The sequence below is a fragment of the Hibiscus syriacus genome, unplaced genomic scaffold (genome assembly GCF_006381635.1).
Source record: "Hibiscus syriacus cultivar Baekdansim isolate YM2019G1 unplaced genomic scaffold, ASM638163v2 tig00110781_pilon, whole genome shotgun sequence".
In the NCBI taxonomy this organism is placed as follows: domain Eukaryota; kingdom Viridiplantae; phylum Streptophyta; class Magnoliopsida; order Malvales; family Malvaceae; genus Hibiscus; species Hibiscus syriacus.
In genome coordinates, this window is record NW_024062859.1 from 42,729 (window position 1) to 64,908 (window position 22,180).

At 35.6% G+C, this 22,180-nt stretch overlaps 1 pseudogene; it reads right to left on the bottom strand.

The window, feature by feature from the left end:
• Window positions 1-1,466: 1,466 nt before the first annotated feature.
• LOC120140070 lies at window positions 1,467-13,246 on the bottom strand (annotated as a pseudogene).
• Window positions 13,247-22,180: the final 8,934 nt, after the last annotated feature.

A 22,180-nucleotide genomic window follows, 5' to 3' on the forward strand; every position in this document is an offset into this window, starting at 1 on the left:
AAGGAATCATTTCTATAACTTTATAAAGAAAAATATGAAATGAAACCACCTTATCAATGGTTGTTTCTTAATGCATTGAAACCAAATACAAGGAAAGAGAGGAAAATTAAGCATTAGAAAGAAAACATACAACCAAATGCGTCGAATTTCAATCGTGTTATATTCTTAAAATCCTAAAAACGCAATTAATCTAAGATCCATAGGCAAATGGGTACCCAACAAACAAACGACCAGCAAAATGATATGATTTCGATCACTTGAAGGAATAACGGAGAAGAAAACCCAGAAAATGAAACCAGAGGGTCTTAAGTTTTAGCAAAGGGTATGAGATTTAAAAAAAAAATTGAGGAAAAGGTTCGGTTAAATGATAATCGATCGTCTGATCAATAGAGTTTTCCTGAGAAACAAACAGAAGATGTAAACAAAGAACAAAAACAAAAGAAAAGTATTTTCTCTAAGGAAAAAAAAAGTCATGCTTTCATGTGCACGTGTTGGAATTACGTGGCATGCCTAGTCTTGCACTTTATTATTAATTAAAGGAAAATATCAATTTAGCCATTAAGGTATGACATCAGTTTCATTTGATCACTAAATAAAAATATTTGTCAATTAAAGCACTAACATTTCATAATTTGATCAATCAAGTCATCGATCATTAATTGATTAATATTTTTAAATTTGTATAATGTCATATTTAGTCTTATTATTTAAATATCTATCAATTTAATCACCATTCAAAAATAATTCAACTAATTTATCAGTACCTAATAGGTCCAAATAAACTAAAGAAAATAAATTCAGAAGAGAAGAGAATCAAAGCAGGGACCTCTTGAATTGAGATCATGCACTACACCACTGAGCTGGACTTGAAATTTGCTATAATTAGAAATGAAGATGGGTTGAGTTAAATTTTCAGACAATCCGACCCGACGAAGGAATTAATATTAATCGTTGTATAGATTGATTCCTGTGCTGCATAGGGGGTGGTTCGTATTGGTTTTTTAGGGCTGTGTTTTTTTTGTTGATTGTTGTTGTAGTTTTTTGTTATATTATAGCAGATCACTGTTTTTTTGTTAATAAGAATTCGAATATTCAAAAAAACTCACATTTGATTCGATCCAACACAAATATAAAAAAAATTATTTTTATTCGTGAAAATAATGATTTAATTGAAAAATTATAGAGAGAGGTGTCTTATAATAATTATCCCAAAATATATAGAGGAAAATTAAAATTATACCAGCATCCCGAGTCAAGTTGGAGATATTTCACCCTAAATCCAACCCAGACTACAAAACTCGATTCAACTCGAATCTAATTTATGAAAAAATATCCTATCAAATTGGATGGAATTAAACTTGGTAGAATTCGAGTCAAATAACCATCCTAGTTATGATCTTATCAAAACCTGTAAATAAAGCATACCAATGATAGCAGAGGGACGTTCTTAAAAATATTTTCTAGAATGGAGAAAGTATTGATTCATATTCTAATAATATCGTAGAAGCTAGTAGATCGAAGTTTGTCTGATTTTATAGTTCCGTCAACCATCCTTCCCTTCATTATTATTTCATGCACATCACAAAATACCACTTCCACCTTTTTCTACCTTCAATGGTGTTATTGGAATAGCACAGAGACTTCTCACAGCTTCGATGGAGAGCTATACCACCCCCATGGTTCATTCGAGATATACTGCGTAACCTGCTTCACACTCAAGTAATTTTCCAGTCCCCTGTCAAAAAACCCCAATAAACCCTGTTTCTTTAGTGCCAGGAACAAACAACTACTAATATTATTTGGAGGATCGGGTGCGTACCATTCACCGAGTTCACGCCCGAAGCCGCTGCGTTTGTGCCACCCCATGGGGCTTGACAGAAGCATGGCTGTGAACAATTGATCCACACAATGCCGGCTTGGAGTTGCTGCAAAACAGGGAGGGGAAATAAACCAATTTATACACCCTTAAGGTGGTGCATACCTAGCAGAAAATTTCAACTACTGACCGAGTAGCGCTCACCTTGCTTACACGATCACACCTTTCCAGGTCATTTGATATCACAGCAGCACCCAAACCATAACTGGACCAGACAAGAAGGGAAGAGAAGAAACCATAAAACACCCCAAAAGAAAGCAGAGATATTTCATAGGATTAACCAAACAAAATAGCAATTTACTGCACTTCAACAAGAGAATTCGGCAACTTACTGCGTGTCATTTGCCAGTTCAAGGGCTTCATCTTCGGTACTAAATGTTTTAACACAAAGAACAGGTCCGAAAACCTCCTCTCTCCAGATTTGCATGGAAGTTGTCACATCCGTTATTATAGTTGGTTCAACAAAAAATCCCTTCTTTAAATGCTGCCAAATATTTCTCGAATATGAGAAGTGGGATTTTGACAGAAGTAGATCTAATAATGAGAAGCGGCAAATACCTCGGGACGAACTCCACCACTCAAAATAGTAGCACCTTCACTCTTGGCGGTTGAAATGAATTTCAATACTTTCTCATACTGCAGCAAATGAAGAAAAAAATTAAGCAACTAAAGATTCTAAAAATATAGGTATTAGCATGCCTAACAATCCACTCTTTTAGTAACATTGTCTGCCAAATCAAGAGAACCATAAAGACACTGAAGAACGAAAAATACCAAGGTGGATTTAACAAAAACCATTAATCAGACAAAAAGAAGAAGGGTGGAGGAATTTAACATCTCTGACCGGCCCTGTTTCCCATTCCGATAGAAGGAAAAGGAAGAAGGGAAAATGATACATAATGCTCAAACAAAACCCTTACCTGTCCACCACTAACAACGGGGCCAAGCCTGCATCCTTCTTCAAGCGGATCAGAAATTTTAATGTTTTCAGTCCATTTCACAAGCCTGTCCAGAAATTCTTTTGCAATGTTTTCCTGAGACATTTAAACATGCATTTTCACAATGAGAAGAGGGAACCAAAAAGACAGGGGAGATTGACTAGGATAGACTTCTGATCAAATAAAATACCATAATAAGTACAGTGGGGTATGACCATGAGTGAGAAAAGTAGAGAGAGAAAGAGAGCGGGTGCGTTTGGTCATTCATTCTCCGGTGAGGAATGGACTGTTTTTGTTGGAAATCTTAGTAAGAGAGTTACCAGAAGTGAGTTAAGAGAGATTTTCAACCATTATGGTAGAATAGTGAGGGTCTTTATCCCAAGTTTTATGGTTAAAACGAATTATAAGTCATCAACGTTTGCTTTTGTGCAATATGCGGTGGAGGAAGGTTGCAGAAGAGCAGTTATGAATGTAAATGGAACGTTGATTGATGGGAAGAGAGTCACTGTGGGGGTGGCTAAGTATAAGAGGGGCCGGAAGAGAGATGCAGAGGTTAAAAGATCTCAGCTGGAAGGAATTAAGCCATGTAGAGAAGCTAATGGCAGACAGCAGGTTGACTTGGAGTCACCGAGAAGTTTGAGAGATGGCAGAACGTATAAGGAGGTTGTGAATGTGGATAACAGTAGGAGTGTGGATCAACAAAGAAGGGTGAACAGGGAAGGTCAGAAGAAAGCAAAAGGAGTAAGAAATGTCTGGGATATGCACATCCCTTCAGAAGATTTTTGCTGGGTGAAAAATTCCTTAACAGGGATTTTTAAAGATACATTCAGCCTGTTATGGTGGTGCGAGCTTTGGCAAAAGAGGGGTTCCAGGTCAAGATAGTAAAGTGGGATATGTTAGGAACGCATGCATTATTATCTTCAATACAAATGAAGAGTTCCTGAAGGCGTGGTCGAGTCTTAGAGAGAAACTTTACTGCTGGTTTGATTGGGTAGATCCATTGTTGAGTGAAGATGGAGTCCCTTTGGCTTATTGCTTGGTCGAGTTGGTTGGGTTACCGCTTCTTAGTTGGAGTATTCCTTTTCTAGAGAAGCTTGGAGGAAAGTGGGGAAAGGTTGTTTGTATCCCGGAGGGAACAAGAAACAGAGATGACCTCTCTTCGGCTAGAATGCTGCTAAGGGTGGCAAGTCCGTTCGATGTACAAGAATCTGTTATTGTAGGTCTTATGGCAGATCGTTTAAAGTTAAAGTTAATGTGGGATCCAGCTCTAATGCTTTCTCTGAAGCTTATGGAGACGTGAGGCAGACTGTGTCATTTGGCAACTGCAATGACGAAGTGTCAAAGGAGGAAGATGGTAGAAACAAAGATAAGGTAGGAGACAACAGGGAGACTCTGCGGAAGGTTTCTGGTCAAAAGTTGACACGTGGCTTCAGAAAAGTCAAGAAAGGAGGACGTTAGAAGAAGGTGGAGATCAGGATTTGGAAAATAAGTCAGACACTTGCCCAATAGTAATGGGGTGTCAGACAAGTTTGAATTTGAATTAAATACCAGGGGGGAGTTTGCAGGCCTTGGGCTGAGAGAGGTTGCAGCCCAGAGTTCAGCCCATTCGGAGTCTAATTGGGAGGCTTATTCTCCTGTTACTAAATTATTCCAGCTGGCCGCTGTGAAGTTGAATTGGGCTAGGCTAGCAAACAAGAATAAGGAGCAGAATCTGTCTGAATTTTTTGCAGAAGAAAGAAGTGTATCAATAGAAGAAGGAAAAATGGGGATATGGAAGATGAAGATATTATGATAGGTTTGTCAATTAGGAGTGCTCCTGTTGGCAGAAGGGGAAGAGGACGCTATGCCCGAGTTTATAAAAGGTCAAGAGATAGAAGAATATGGTTGTGTCCAGCTATTGAAGATGATGTCTTCTGTCCCATGGCTTCTCCGAAGCTTAAGCAGAACAATTCTGTTCCTAGAAGTATACAGCAGTTTCCTACGAATAGTATTGGAAAGGGACAAGATAAGGACTTCAATGGTTCTGCCGATTTTCAGAATACATCTACGGTCCCTACCATTTGTAATGATGGTGTTGAAAGGGTGGAAGCTATTTCTGTGAATGCTTCAGGGAAAGGAAATGAAAAGAGAAGGAAGAGAAGGAAGAGGAGAGCCTTAATTTCTGAAGCTATTGACTTGGTTAATATTTCGACTGCTCTTCTTCCTCTTTTGTGGAATTACTGAAGGAAGCAGTGGATACTTGGGAAGTGTGTGGATGTTAGGTATTTCATTTAAGGAAGGGAAGGAGGCTTTTATTGATAATTATTATGTCTTGGTCAAGAGACAGATGCAGTTAGGGGTGGATGAAGGCTGCTCAGTTTTAGCTGAGTGTAGGGGAGTAATTCTTTTTTATGAATAATTTTAGATTATTTCGTGGAACATTAGGGTCTTGGGAGGAGGGAGAAGTGTGTAGCTGCAGCAAGGTTAGTCAAGAAGACGAAACCAGTTTTTCTTTTCATTCAAGAATCTAAGTTGGAAAGATGCCATGGGGCGATTTTTAGAAGGATTGGAGGTAACTTGTTAAAGGGGGTGTTGGTTTCTCCAGCACAGGGGTCATCGGGGGGATTGATTACATTGTGGAATGAGAACGTGGTTCAAGTCATTGATCAGTTTGTGCATAGTAGGTTTCTGGCGTTAGTAGGAAAATCTAAGCATGGTTCTATGGAGTTTGTAGCTATTAATGTTATGGGCCTCCAGTCGAAGCTGAGAAGGAGGTTTTTTATGGGGAGTTGCTGAAGTATGTTAGAGCTCTAAATTTACCAGTGTGTCTAGGGGGAGACTTCACGCGTATCTTGATTCAGAAGAAAAGATAGGCAAATCACAAAATTGGCATACTATGGATATTTTCAGGTCATTCGTACAAAAAGCCAATCTCATTAACTTGCCTATGTCAGGAGGTTCTTTCACTTGGTGCAGTAATAGAGAATCTTCAACATGGGTGAAATTGGATAGGTTCCTTATCTGCGCAAGATTCCTTAAGATTTCCCTAACATTGTGCAGTCGATTTTACCGAAATCTATTTCAGACCATAATCCAGTCTTGCTGGAGGATAAATCTACAAATTGGGGTCCAAAACCTTTTAGGTTCTTTAATTTTCTATTAGAAGAACAAGGTTTTGATGATTTAGTTGCAGACTCACTGGAAGTAGAAGAGAAGAAGAACAATAGTGGTGGAATTTTCAGAATACTGCAGGGTGCAAAAAATGAAATCAGAAACTGGTCTGGAAGTGGACATTTAGGGCTGTCAGAGTCAATTTCGTTGCTGGAAATTAAAATTAACAGTCTGGATTTAAAGTGTCAAGGTGGAAAGCAGTCTGCAGGGGATTGGGCACAATTGATTGAGTCTAAAAAGGAATTATGGAGACTGTTAAGGATTGAGGAGAGAATTTGGTTTCAAAAATCTAGAAACAGATGGATTAAAGATGGAGACAGGAATACAAGGTTTTTCATCTTAGTGCATTGAAAAGGAATAGATTCAACACTATTCATTCGATCAATTTAAAGGCAAAGTTATTTCGGATCCAGAAAAGATAAAAGACAGTGTGTTTAAGTTTTTCAAGAATGCATATAATGAAAAAACTACACTGGAAGTTGAGGGCTTGAATTTTGATTTTAAACAGTTGTCTCAAGTTCAAAGTGATTCTCTAGAAGAGGTGTTTACAGAGCAAGAAGTGTGGCAAGCAATTTCATCTTCGGATAGTGCAAAAGCACCAGGGCCGGATGGTTTCACAATGGGTTTTTACAAGAAGTATTGGAATTTGTTGAAGGTGAAGATTATGGAGTTTTTTTCAGATTTCTACAATGGAAAGCGGTGGGTTCATGGAGTGAATCATGCTTTTATTACCTTGATTCCAAAGAAAGGTAATCCTGAGAGTATTGAAGATTATAGACCTATTAGTCTGTGGGCAGCTTGTATAAGATTCTCTCTAAGGTTCTTTCGAAAAGACTTTCTTCTTGTGTTAAAGATATTGTTAGCCCTACACAGTTTGCGTTTATTCCGGGGAGGCAATTGTTGGATTGCGCCTGTTTAGCAAATGAAGGCATAGATTATTGGAGGAAACAAGGGCTGCAGGGGTTGTTTTCAAAGTGGATTTAGCAGAGCTTATGACACCGTGGATTGGCAGATTCTGTTAAGGCTTATGAAGGAGATGGGCTTCGGAGAAAGGTGGTGTTCTTGGATAAATAAGTGTATTCTACAGCTTCTATATCTATTCTACTGAATGGGTCTCCTACAAAAGAGTTTCATATTGCTAAAGGTTTGCGACAAGGATGTAGTCTTTCTCCTCTTTGTTTAATGTGGTTGGTGAACTCCTTCATATGATGTTAAATAAAGTGGAATTAGGATTATTTCAAGGGTTTTCTTTTGGAAATGTGCAAAACATTTCAATTTGACCCATCTTCAGTTTGCGGATGACCTAATTATTTTTTGTCGAGCCTCCATCACTCAAATTAAAAACGTTAGACGAGTGTGATGATTTTTAGTTTTATGACGGGGCTTCATCTTAATTTAGTTAAGAGTAAATTGTATGGTATTAATGTGGAGGAGGACACACTGAGAATTTGGGCTAGGGACATTGGCTGCTCTATTGGTTCATTTCCGACAGTCTATTTAGGCCTTCCGCTAGGGGCTAAAAAAACTGTGAGAAACTGGGGAGCCAGTCCTAGCTAACTTTGATAAGAAATTGGCGGGATGGAAAGCTTCTTCTTTGTCTATGGCCGGTAGATTGGTGCTTATTAAGTCGGTTTTATCCTCTTTACCTATCTTTATCTCGCTATTTTCAAGATTCCAGCTAAAATCTGTCAAAAATTAAACTCTTTGATGGCGAATTTTTTATGGGGTGGAGGAGAAGAAAAGAAGAAAATGCATTGGGTGAGTTGGAATAAAATTTGTAAACCGAAGTGTGGAGGTGGTCTAGGAGTTGTTGATTTGAAGCTTATTAATAGAGCACTATTGGGAAAGTGGGTGTGGAAGTTTGCCAACGAAAAAGAATCTTTGTGGAAAAAGTTCTTATGTTCTAAACATAGTGTTAGTTGTCTTTCTATGGATGTCAATAAAGTCTCCTCCCATAAGGACTCTTGGATTTGGAGAGGTATTGTGAATAGCTACATGAAGGATGATTTCTTTGGAGGATGCATTAGATCTCATGCGAGGTTACAAGTTGGGAATGGCAATTCGATTTTCTTTTGGAAAGATACATGTTGGGGATTTTCCATTGAAAGTTCTTTTTCCTAGGATTTTTGCTCTGTCAACAAATCAAGGGGGTAAGGTTGCTGAATTTGGTAGTTTTGATTTGAATGGTTGGGAGTGGAATATTAAGACTAGGAGGAATCTATGCGATTGGGAAGTGGCTCAGCTGGTTGATCTATTGGACAAGCTCAATGTTATCAAATTAAATGAATCTTTGGAGGATTGCATGCTTTGGGTTGGTGCGGGCGAGGGTTTGTATTCCGTTAAAGCTTGCACGAAATCTTTCTACTCAGTGGATGAGGATAACTTTAGGTGGAACAAATGTGTTTGGCAAGGTCTGGTTCCTCCTAGAGTAGAGGTTTTCCTTTGGCAACTATCACTTAATAAAGTAGCGGTTAGAGGGGAATTGAAGAAAAGGGGGGTTCACTTAGGGGAGGACTCTCTATGCCCCTTTTGCAATCAAGCAGAGGAATCAGTTCAGCATCTGTTTATTTACTGCCAGTTTTCCTGGGTACTATGGAACAGAATCATAGCCTACTGGGGTATCAAGTTAGCCTTACCTACTGATCCTTCATCAATTATAATTTCATGGTCTGTTCTTAGGCCATTTTCTAATATGTGGAAGTTTATTCCGGGGCTGTTTTATGGTCGATTTGGAAGATGAGAAACGAAATTGTTTTTGAAAGAGGCAAGCTGGACACATCCTCATTGTTTTTCACAGTCAGGTTAAGGCTTGCGAAATGGTTCCTAGCTAAGTATCCTTATCCTCTATTCAAGTGGACTCTCTAATTGGTGATCCTTCATTGGCTGATAATATTTCAGCTTCTCTTGATTCGAACAGGCCTGTGGTTTACTGGAGTCCTCCTCCAGTCGATTTTTTTAAGTTTAACGTGGATGGAGCAGTTAGTAGGGTTGGGTTGTTAGCAGGAATTGGGGGCATTCTTAGAGATTGGAATCGGATTAAATTGATGTCGTTTTCAGAAAAAATAGGGCCTACTCCTATTATTTTAGCAGAGTTAAAAGCTATCAAAAGAGGAATAGACATCTTTGTGTCATCAGAATGGGTATTGAAGGGAAGGCTTATTATTGAATCTGATTGCAAGCTAGCTGTGGAGTGGTTGAAATATCAGGAGTCAGTTCCTCCTTTTCTTTTAAATTTTGTCAAGGATATTGCGGATGCGGTTTCTGAGTATGAGGTCATTGTGAGGTGGATTCCGAGAAGATGTAATTGCGAGGCAGATTTGCTTGCAAAGGAGGGGATTGGGTAGTGGGTCACTTTTTTAGTACTGAGTTCGGAGGTTTTTAATCAAGGCGTTATAAGAGTGTGCTTAAGTTTTATGTATCTTAAAGGAGTGGTTCTAGTTTTATGTAATTTTTACATTATCAATATATTAAGGTTCTCTATTCCTCCTTCCCCTAGTAGGTTCTGACCTCATGGTAAGGGCTACTTAGAAGGAGGTTTTTATGAGACCTACTTTTCCTATCAAAAAAAATAAAATACCATAATAGATCTGTTATATGAGATGTCAGCTGGCAAGACAATTAAAATAAGCTAGCTTTTTCTATTGTAGAACACAAAAGAGTTACACTTACAACTCTTGCTCACTACACCAAGAATGAGAAATCATGTCTTCCAAAAAGAAATACAAAAAGACCAGAAAAAATTTCAGCCCACAGAACCAAATTTACAGCCAAGCAGGTGGGCAATAAAGTGGTATGTTCAGATGGCCACTGTTTGCTTAAGCAAATAAATAGTGAAACGTGTTGGGAGGTGAAAGGTCATAAGGTTGTGATGACAGATCTTACTAATCATTCTGAATTAATAACTAGATGGATGATAGTTCTGGATGGATTGCTGCCAATGCTTTCTATTTGTCAATTACATTCCCAAATAGCCTGTCCAGTCTAGTCGCTGACCACACATTAGGTTTTTGACATTTTAGATTGGGATTCGATGGAAGTTAATTGGCATGGTTATCTAATTTCCACAAGAAGATTCCCTAAGCCCTTCTAAGCTGCATGGTGTATAATAACCTCGTTTCAGGTTACTACAAATAGTCAAATACTCCTCTTCCAAGTATTGAACCAAAGTAAATATGGAATTATAAACACACATCAGAAATGTATAAAGAAGGAGAAACAATATCATCAAGCAACTTACATGTACAATAAGGCGGGATGTTGCACTGCAAATCTGTCCATTTGTCCAGAAGCAACCAAATGCAGTCCATTCAGCAGCTATTAAAATCACCAAGAATTTATTAAACTTCATAAACATGGAGTTAGGGGGGGAAATAACAACAAGCAGTATGGTTTTCTAACACGATAGGTTTCAGAAACCTCATATTTCTCGACAATTTGTTTTCTAAAAGCAAGTCCAACTGTATGGAAATATATGCTTAAGTTGTAGTCCAGATAACACCAACCTTTGTCAAGGTCAACATCCTCAAACACAATTATTGGGCTTTTCCCACCAAGCTCTAAAGAAACAGGCTGGCAAAGAAAGCACATAAGTTATTTTATGCACAGAACAAAACTGGTAATGACAAAAGAATGGGAGAAGCGGAAAAACTTCTTTTTGTTTGTAAAGCTTTAACATACCTTCACCATTTGAGCTGCTACTGTCATTATCTTGCTCCCTGTTGTAGTGCTTCCAGTAAAGGCAATCTGTTTAAAACTAAATATTAGAATTTATGTCACTGTTTATGTTTATTTACAATAGTCAATAAATGAAATCAGCAAGTCATAGAAAAGCTCCAATGGAATGATGACAACTGAACCTTGTCGACATCGGGATGAGATGCCAAAGGAGCACCGGCTTCAGGTCCCAGTCCAGTCAGAATGTTCAGACACCAGGAGGAAGACCAATCTCCCTACACACTTCAGCCAGCTCCAAACAGGTGCTGGAAGTAAAAAAAATAAAAATGCATGCATAATGAGCAGCATTGTTGGTTCCAAATGCAAAATATAAATCATTTTCTCAAATTGTCATAAAAACTGACAAAATACCACAACTAAGTCGAGAACATACATAGAGGCTAACTCTGAAGGCTTCAGTATTGCAGCACAACCTGCAGCAAGGCAGGAGCTACCTTCCATGTAGCCATCAATAGTGGGTAATTCCTTCAAAACAGCATAAAACAACAATATGAAGAAAGCCATTATTGTCTTCAAGTCACCACCAATGTACGAGTACAATGAATGATAAGAAGCCTTATAACATCAAATGTGACAATCAAGCCTGTGAATGTATCTAATTTAAGTTGCAACTAGGAAAACCATCATGCAATTTCTTCAAAAGGTAAATTAATAAAGAGGCCTGGTTTGATGTAATGCTCGTGCATATGTACAGTGCACCAAAGAAAAAGAATAGTGCAATGCATACATATTAGCTTTGATATATTGGACAAGAAGGGCAAGGCGAATGATAAGAACTATAGTCTATACTTTTATTGATGTCACTGAGCAGAGCAGTATGATAATATTTAGAAATAGATACTCCAATTACAAAAAGCACGATAAAATAAGAAGATAGTACCATGGAGTAATTAATCCAACAACCCCAATTGGTTCCTTAAGCACATAACTCTTAAATGTCTCCATAGGCAGAGAGACAGGAGCCTTTTGCTTTGCATCTAACCCTTCAGCAAGGTCTGCATAGTACTCAAAACATCCAGCAACATCCTCCTAAATAAAATGAATAAACTCGTAAGAAATACACCAATGCTGAATCATAAATCCTTCATCAGTGTGAAGAGCATACCATGTCCCACACTGCTTCATCAAGTGGTTTCCCACAATCCATTACTTCAAGCTTACCCAATTCATTTTCTCTCTGTTATCTGGACCACCAAATAAACTCAAAAACATTAAAACAATACAACCAATTTAATATAATCATTACAAGAATTAAGAGAGCACCAAGGAATCATTACAAGGACACCTATGGATTGGAGGAAAAAAGACGAGCAACAGAAATCAGATTGACAGGTTTCTCTTGTTTTAGTTCCATATAACAAGACATGCCTCAACGGCATGGATGTCTACGTTCAACAGGCCACCTAAAAGAAGTAGACTCAGCACATAACACTTGGAATCAGTGAATTGCCTATTCTTCTATGAGGTAGATGAAACCTTATACCATATCTGTTTCATATGTGTATTCTAGGTTACCATGGGAGTATTGCAGTCAGCTTTTACTACATAAAATGTTGTTGCAGGGAGTTGCAGTGAGCACAGACAAGACTTGGAGGAAAACTGTCATTTCAGTTATTCTATTTTTAGCATGGATCACTTACATCTATTACTGAAGGAAGGAAAGGAACAATCGAAGCAATGGAAGAACATTCAATTCAGTCTTAGTTATTTTATGTTCTATTGTATCCACAATTAGATTCCGTTCATAGGTATCAAGATATAGCAGGGAACTATGTTAACAAGGAGTCATGTCATGCTTGGGTCTAAATGATGCTAGATTTGCATTATCTTCAAACTTCGTTGTAGCTTCTATTTTGCAAGTTGAACATAACTAAAGTGTTTTCTCACTTCGTGGGTTCACAATATGGAATTATTGATAATATTGCACCTAAGCCCTCCGATTAAGGGACCATATTCTCAGCAATTGCAAATTGCAAAGTAAAATGATTAAATCTTAAAAAGAATGAAAGGTAAATAAATTTACCTTAGCAGCGATGGCACGTAAATACTTGGCACGAACAGCGCCAGAAGCTGAAGCCCAGTCCTTGCCTTTGTTTCTGGAAAGGGCTCTCCGAGCAGCGGCAACCGCAAGGTCCACGTCCTCAGATGTAGCAGCTGGAATATCACCTGGAAATACAAAACCTCAAAATCTTCAAACATTTCAAAAACCTTTTCCGCTAAACATCGCCGAATAACCTGAGTAAACTACGAATTACTAAACCTAAAAGATCGTTCCAACACAAAAAAAACAAATAAAAGATAAAGAGTGACCTATGATCTGTTCAGTGGAAGGGTTGATAATTGGGATTCGCTTCTTGAGAACGGGCTCTCTCCACTCGCCATCGATGAATAGCTGTCGACTCGGGACTACGACCGCCATATTAACTCAGTTAATTCCCTTGTATATTTTCTATCTGGATCTCAAACTTAAACCAGTATGGAAAAAACTTTCTGGTTTATTTCGGAGGTTTTGGCAACTATTCTATTATAGAGTTTTTTTGCATCTGATCTGATGATCTCATATCTGATCTTCTATTATTATAATAATATTTTATATTTCATAATTTTATATTTTGATTTATGAGATAATTTTAAGATAATGGTACAGAAATATGTCCCCAAACTATAACTATCATTTTAAATGATCTTTAAATTTCAAATATTTATATTAGTTTTCAAACTATAAATCTAATCTTCTCTAAATTTTAAAGTTCTTTATCAGTTCTTTAACTATCAGTATCATTCTATTTTAATCATTTCATCAGTGTATCATTAACTCTACTGATTAAAAAATTAACTTTTTTTAATGTCTTAGGAATTAAACTCTTGACCTTCTAAACTTTTTAAAACCTTCAAAAATATATTTTTTAATGATAGAGTTAATTAAACGTTAATGACATGATCCAAATAAAATAATATTAATAGTTGGAAGATTAATACATAATATTTTTAAAGTTTAGATACTAATTTAAAATTAAGATTATATTTTGGGAATTACTATAGAGTTTTAAATTTAAGGAACTATATAAAATATGGCTTATTTTAAAGTTCAAAGATCAATTTAAAATTAGGATTATAGTTTGGAAACTAATGTAGAGTTTTAAAATTTAAGGAGCAATTTAGAAAAAAAAATCATAATTTAGATATCTCTTATATAATTAACTTTGGTTTTATTAATAAATATTTTTTTAGAGTGAAGTACATCATAGATTTTTAAACAATTATTAAACTGTCAGTTTCATCGTTTAACTTTTAAAAGTGATAAAATAATTATTAGATTTATTAAATTATTGTTAAATTATCATTTTGATATTATAATAATTAAATTAAATAAATTTAATTATTATTTTATAACTATTCGATAAAATTAATTATCATTTTATAATATTGTTTTGTAACATTTAAAATTTTAATGATTAAATTTAATGACCGGTTTATAATATCGTTCTTTTAAGCAACTTGCTCCTTTCTTTTTCAATTTTAGTTGTTAGACGATGACACAAGTCTTCGCCTTAGTTGTTGCCGCTAATATTTCTTTATTTTTTTTAAATTTTATTATCTCACATCTTTACTTTTCTTTTGTTTCTAATAATTTTACATTTATGGTATAATTTTCAGTCTCAGGAAAGGCGGGTTAATATACGGCTAATATACATCATTACCGGATACATTAAAATGTATTTATAAATTCGGTTTAGCGGTACCTATTATGTTGACAACTAATAATGTTTTAGGTAGAAAATATGAAAAACTATTAAAAAATTTGGTAACCGGTAAACTTTGGTTATCGGTAAGTATCTATCCTTTTTATAAAAGTGTCCATACTTTTAACATATCAAGTAAATTTTACCGGTTTTGTCATAATGAATCTGGTTTTGTCATATTTTTACCTGTTATATTGTAAATTATCTATCCTTTTTATAAAAGTGTACATACTTATTTCACTGTGAAAATATATTTATTATTATCTTTAGTTAATATTGTTAAATTTAAAATCTAAATAATATTTTATAAAATATCAAAACAATCAAATAAAATTTTGTGTAAATTAAATTATTAAATTAATATTGTAGGTGGAAAACATGAAACACTATTAAATAAATTGAAACATAAATTACATAACTTTAAAAGCAGTTTTAAATCCTAAAAAGTGTCGATACTTTTAAAAAATATATCGATCCAAAACGATATACCAGGTAAAAATATGATAAAACCGGTAACAAAATGATAAAACCGGTAAATTTAAAAGTGTCGATACGTTATATAGGATCGACACTTTGGAATTTAAAAGAGAAGCAGTTATAGCGCCTATAATGTGTCGATACTTTAAAAAAAAATATCGATCCACAACGATATAATAGGTAAAAATATGATAAAACCGGTATCAAAATAACATATCCGATGAAAATATAAAGGCCATAGCTAAATATCCTCTGAAAAAAGATAGAACGGACGAGTTTTTGAAATCGAAGAGTAATTGTTGCTGCATTTCAGAAGGCGTTTCTAAAGCGAAGTTTGTTTGTTTGTTGCTGCAGTCGAATCGAAAAGTATGTTGTCGAAACCCTAATTTTTATTATTACAGTAATCGCGATAGGGTTTTTATGTGTTGTTGGGGTTTTGGAGTAAGGAAGCATTTGGGACTGATTGCAGGTAAAAATATATATTCAAGGAAATAAATGTCGATACTTTTATTAAATATTAGGTAGAAAATGATATTATAGGTTGTATAAATGTGCCGACATTTTGGTGTGGCCATTCAAATTCTTTTGAAGGAAACCGTTTTACCACAATAGTAGTATCTATATTTGTATATTGAATAAAGTGTATGTAACGAAATATTTGATTTGCGTAAACTGATATATGAAGGAAAAATGGAGTCAAGGGTTGGAAAATTGTTGGTGGAGCAGATGACTTTGAAATTGAGGCCGAGACTCGAAGCAACCAAAGGGTGGATATATGTACTTCTAGTAAGTATCAATGTCCTTTTGTTATTATTGTTGAAATGGTAATTGGATTAAAGTATCGATAAACTTTAAATTGATTACAAATTTTAAATGTTAACAGTATGGCCGAATGCAAAAGGATGAAGGGAGATGGCACACAGAGCGGTTCGGTATGTAAAATGAAATGACATTGAGTAGTATAGTATTTAGTGTTAATTGATTAAGAAACGTTTATGTTTAATATTAGGTGAAAAAAGAGTGAGGTCCAAATGGAATCAATGAGTGATGCTGAAAAGGAACCTTACATCACACAGTCAATGAATGATAGTAAAGAGTACAAAGAACGGAGGAAAGCACTAGAAAATAAGGTATTCATTAAACTTGTAAATACGTTGATACAAATATATAAGAACTAAACATTATATTGTTAAAAAATGTAGGAAGTGTCGACAAGATGCAGCATTAAAGGGTGAATTTATTATTAAACACCTTAAGGAGAAGGATCAGTTGAATGTGCTGGGAGAAATAGGTTTTGGATCGTTGATCGGAGTAAGGGATCGACCTATTCGGAGGGATTGTGTCGATCCTTGAGGCACAATTTGACGTCAGTCAATGTATGGCTAAATATGGTGATTATTCATTCCCTCTGGGGGTATCGAGCTGCAGCCGTATTGGGGGTACAAAACAAAGGCAAAAGTGTTATAGAAGTCTGTAGGAGTAAGAACTGGAAAGCACTTGCCTCCAAATATGGTTTGAATCATAAGGTGACATATGCTGAAGTTGAAGAGGATATCAAAAGTGGATCTTACTGGGGGATGAGCTGAAGGCCCGAGTTCTATTGTACCTTGTCGGGATATTTCTTTGTCCAACGGGTGATACGTCAACGAACAAGGAATATATGAAGCTCATTTGCGATGAAGGCTTGAAGGGTGAATTCAATTGGGCTGAATATATCCATTCGAGATTGATTGAATCAATAATCACCTTAAAAAGGGCAGCCAGAGATACCTCAAAGGGTGCATAGCAATCTTAGAGGTAAATGAGTTGATCACTTTTTTGTGTTTTTACATAAAAATATAAATTTTATTATAAATGCAGGTTGCACTGTTCGATTTTTGGTCGGGCTGTGAGGCAGTGCCGGCTTATGAAAGAACCGGAGTGGCACGCATCCGTGCATGGGGAATGAAGAGGTGGTTGAGTGATGGTGAAGTTGAAGTTGGATAGAGGGAAGAAGCAAGAAATGGTAATAAATGAATTAAATATATTAGATATAATCAATGTCTTAATATTGTAATTTAATTTTGAAGGTTATTGGCAAGGATGTAGAGGAGGCAGTGGAGGCAGAGGAGAAGAAAGGAGGGATGGTTGTATTGGGGGATGACGGTGAGTGGGACGACGGTGAAGCAAAACAGAGTAACTTCGCATTTTGATGTCTGAATTGCTGATATCAAAAAAATCCAATTTGAAATCATGCAAGACAATCAAGAGTCGAAGAGAAACTTGATCAGTCGTAGAGAAACTCGAGAGAGTCGAAGATACACTCGAGAGGCATAAGGGGTAGTGGAAGGAAAAAATAGATGGAGTGGTGAATGAAGTAGAGGTGTCGAGGGGTGAAGTGGTGAAAGAAGTTGGGTGTTAAGGGGTGATATTAAGATGGTGACGGGAGAAAAATTTGAGGGAGTGGTGAAGGAGGTTGTGGATTTGAGGAGTGAACTCACGGGGGTGAAGGGGTGGTTGATAAATACTCGGATGAAGGAGCTCAATTGAAGGTGAAATAAAGAGATGAAGAGCTATGTAGAAAAAAAGTACGATGAACTGAAAAAATATGAAGAAGAAAAGAGGGAGGAGGAAGAAGAAGAGATGGAAGAAATGAGGAGGAAGGAAGTCGATGTCATTATACACGGAGAGTGTTATAGCAGCAGTTTTGGATTCGGAATGTCCTGCACCCCAGAAGAAGAAGCAGAAGGTAAGTTTAATAAAAGAATACTTAATTTGATTTTTATTATGTTGTTGTGACAAAAATTTGTATGCAAAATTGTAGGTTGAAAAAGCGGATATTCCAAGCGGAATTGATGACATCGAAGCTGCAATTTGTGATTATTTATGGAATAGTGAGTTAGAATCGGGGTAAGTGAAATATTGTTTTGTGAGTGATATTTAAATATTTCATGACAACATATTAATCCTAATGATTCATACAGATATTCTGTAATCTCAATGGGAAATCAATTCGCTACTGTATACGACGTTGCAACGTTGAAGCCTACGGAATGGGTTGGCGGTGTGGTAAGTAGAAAGTAGAAAATGTTAAAACTATTGAATATGTTCTGATTGTGTAATTAATTTTGTTAGGTTATCGATTTGCTCGCCTGGACCATATGCTACGATTCTCAAAAGTCACTCCGGAGGATTGGCTACCTTCCTACCTCTTAGTGGTGAGTTAATAAATATTGAAAAGTAGTGTTATAGACGGTAAATTAATAATGTTTGTTGCGTAATTACAGCAACAGTGTAACATCCGCAATACCGGGTTAGTGACCAAATTGTAAAGTTTTAGAATTTGGTGACTAAAGTAGAAGAATGAAATAATTCAATAATTATTTGAATTTATATAGGGAAGGTTATTTGGTAATTATTGAAGGAAATTAAGGGTATATGGTCTTTTCCTTTAAAAGATATTCTTCCCCCTTTTTAAGAATGAAAAACGTGGGAGAGAGCTATCTGGAAGCTTCTTCTTTTCTCTTTCTCTCTTCACGTGGGGCTAGCTAAAAGGTAAGTTAATTTCAGTTGGATAATTCTTAAGTTTTAAGCTTAGTTTTGATTCTTTGGGTATTAAATAAGCTTAAGGAAAGCTTATATGGATTTAAACAATAAGATAAAGGAATTATGAAGGAAATTTCAATAGTTTTAAGATGAAATTTGATATGTATGGTTGTTGAGGTTTATGGATGAATTTGATTGTCAATCTAATTAAGAAGTAGGAAGTGTTAGAATTGGAATTAGAACACATTGAAAATTTGGTATGATTTTGAATCTTATATGGAAGATAGAATTTTTTTTAAAGAAGTGATTATGGGTAGAAATGAGTTAAGTATGTGTATGAAAGTTAGGAATTAAAGGGAATGAAGTATGATGTGTTGAACTGAAAATGAAGGATTTTCGAGCTCAAAATATGATTTCTGGGCAAGGGGAATCGGTACCCATTCAAGGGGAACCGATACCTTCAAACGAACAAGAATTTCCAGTATGTCATAGGGGAACCGATACCCCCATGGGGGGGAACCGATTCCCTAAAGGAAAATTGGGAATATGGGTTTAATTAGTTAGTTTAAGTTGCTAGTATCCAATTACAAGGTGTAGGTATCTAATGATGGTCTCGAAATGTACGTTTATGTAGATTCTACGCAAAGCAATTCCGGAACGTTTGGCAAGTAAGATCGATCAAGGGAAAATAAGAGATTGGAATTGGCTAGTGAGGCCAGGTGAGTGCATATTAGTTAGTTGATGGTGCTAAATGGAAAAAGAATTGCGACAAGTCTATTTCCTATGTTAGAATGCATGAATATGATTATACGTATATGAATGACATGAATTGTATGTATGCATGAATATATGTGTTGATATGCTTTTGAATGTAATGTTATGAGTATGTGCTATATAAGGTATATATATATACATATGTGAAACTGAACTATGTGACTGCATGAGAAAGATATGACCATATGACATAATATAGGTGAATATGAGAAAGCAAGTATGAGATATAAACTATGTGATCATAGTAAAAATAATTATATTTTTACATGATAGGTGAAATAAACTGGATAATATTGATCTATAGGATGAAGTGAAATAGTACACCAACTAGGGGATTTGAACATAAATGATAAGATGAACGTATAAGATAAGCTAGATGGGAAGGATTCATAGGTTTAAATAAAACTAAACACATGGGTTGAATGATAGAAATTTGTGAAGTTATGAGAAGATTATAAGAGCTATATGAAATTGAATTAAGTAACAGATTAGATTATATATAGAAATAATAGAAGTGAGATATGTTTATAAGTCTGCCCTAGATGAATACGAATATAAGAGTGCTATATGATTTATATTAGGATAATCTTGAGGATATATATATATAGTAGATATGAAATGAATGAATGAGTTATATGAATACCCCATTTATGTGATGAAATGGTGAATTACCTGAACATGTGATATATATGTTTAAGAGAAGGCATACGATTAAGATATAAGCATGTGACTAAGTATATGTGCTTTAAGTGATATGACTTATAAGTATTTCTATAATGTTATATGATATGTTATGTATGTTAAAGGAATTATGTGATGGTATAAGAATTGATAGGAAATAGATATGTGAAAAACAAGTATATGTTACGAGACAAACTTATGACTATAAGCTACGTGAAAGTGTTCTAGGTGTTCAATATATTATATGAAGTATATGATCTTATGTGAACAAGATATGATAAGTATGGTATATGAATAAAGGTGATTGGGTGAGAAATGATAGAATTTATATGAAAACATGACATATGTGACATGTGAATTATATGGAAATGATCTACGGGTAAGTGAACTATGTGACTATGTGATCATGAAAAGAAGCTATGTGATACGTGATATGTGAAAGTGAATTACAAGTTTATGTGTATATTTGAAATGAAATAAAGATAACGCCCATGTTATGTGTCATGAGAGCTAGGGTATAGTTGGCATGCCAAGAGTCGAGGGTTATTCGGTTCTTTAGGACATATGTATATCCTTTGGAACCTGTGAAGTCTGAAAGACACATACTGATCCATTAGTATATGTATATGATTCTTAAGGAATTCTACGTGGTCCTTATGGACAATTCTACGGGCACTTCGGTGCAATTCTACGGGCACTTCGGTGCAATTCTACGGGCACTTCGGGGCATTTATACGAGCTGTGGGTGACAGCATAGTGCACAACCTCTATAGACTCACATATCGATAGTTCTCACATATGTACATGGGCTAATCCAGAGATATGAACAAATATAAGTTAGTGTTGATAAATGCTATGGAAATGATATGATGTTGGTGTGTATAGTGTTTGATTGAAATAGTATGGATTATATGATAAACCGTTAATGATGAATTATGTATGCATGTATTACTGCAATTAAGCTGATGATTTTATACGATATGAAAAATGCATGAACTTGATGTAACATGATAGAACAAACATCATGATCAATATAGTTTTAAAGTGCATTATAAGTTGTTATGCCTCACTAAGTCTTCGACTTAGCGTGTGATTGTTCACACGTAGGTTTCGAGAAGAGTAAGGAGTGATGCGGAGCAAGACAGGTCAGTTTTCCTTACCAAAAGACCAGATCAGAAAATTTGATAAAGTATGTTTTGGTTATGTATAAAGTGTTGGCATGTAATAAGTCATTAAGTACGAGCACTCTGATAAAGTCTGTATTTTGTTTTAAATAAAGTTTTAAATTTTCCGGGATTTTTCTTAAGAGTCAAGGTTTGAAAAGTCAATGTGACACTTCGGACTCGTATCGGGTCGGATACGGGTTGGGGTGTTACTTTAATGGTATCAGAGCCATGGTTTAGCCGATTCTCGGCATAAACCGAAGTCCAAAAGGTCATAAAAGGGTACATGCCAAACATAGATTGAAAAATTTCTGATCTGATAGTGTAAGGAATACGTTGTCTTGCTAATAAAATAAGAATAGTTTAACACAGTAGAAATCCGATCGTGATAATTTCGAAGTAAGTGAAAGGTGATATTCCTGATTGTGATAGCTATTCACTTGCCCTGGCCAGGCAGGATGAAGAGCGGACACCTCAGGAAATGCCTTAGGATCAAAAGTTGATTTCAGAAAGCTGAAATCATATCTGAATAATGATAGAAAATTTTCATCGTTTGGAATCGGAAAAACGATGTAGAGTAGTTTTGCTATTATGTGAATAAGATAGAATATGGTGAACGGGTGTCACCATAAGAATGTTAAAAAGATCTAATGACGTGAGGATTACATATAGAAGAACTCAAGGATAAGTGCATCAGTGACAAGCGTATAAGTGTATATGTCAGAGCTTATGAGTTTGGAACGAAGTGATAATATTGCGCATAAACAAGAGTATGTTTATGATAAGGGTTTGCGGTTAAGATGGAAAGAGTTAGCATTGGCTAACTAGAGTATGTGATAAAATGTACGGGAATTATAAGATTATAAGATATCAGGATATGATAACCAGATCTGTAATGGATCTGGATACAGTTGCATATTTGGATCATAGTAATGTGGTATAGTAAAGGAAAAGGAAGTAAGAATTTGTATATTTAAATAAAGCTGAGGATTGATAAGAAGAGTTTGAGAATATGTATATCGATGATCAGATGATAAGACACAGAAAGTCAGAATGTTGAGTTTGAGCAAAAGAAATTTCAGGATATATGAGAATAGAGGTGAAATTGAAAGTTGAGTA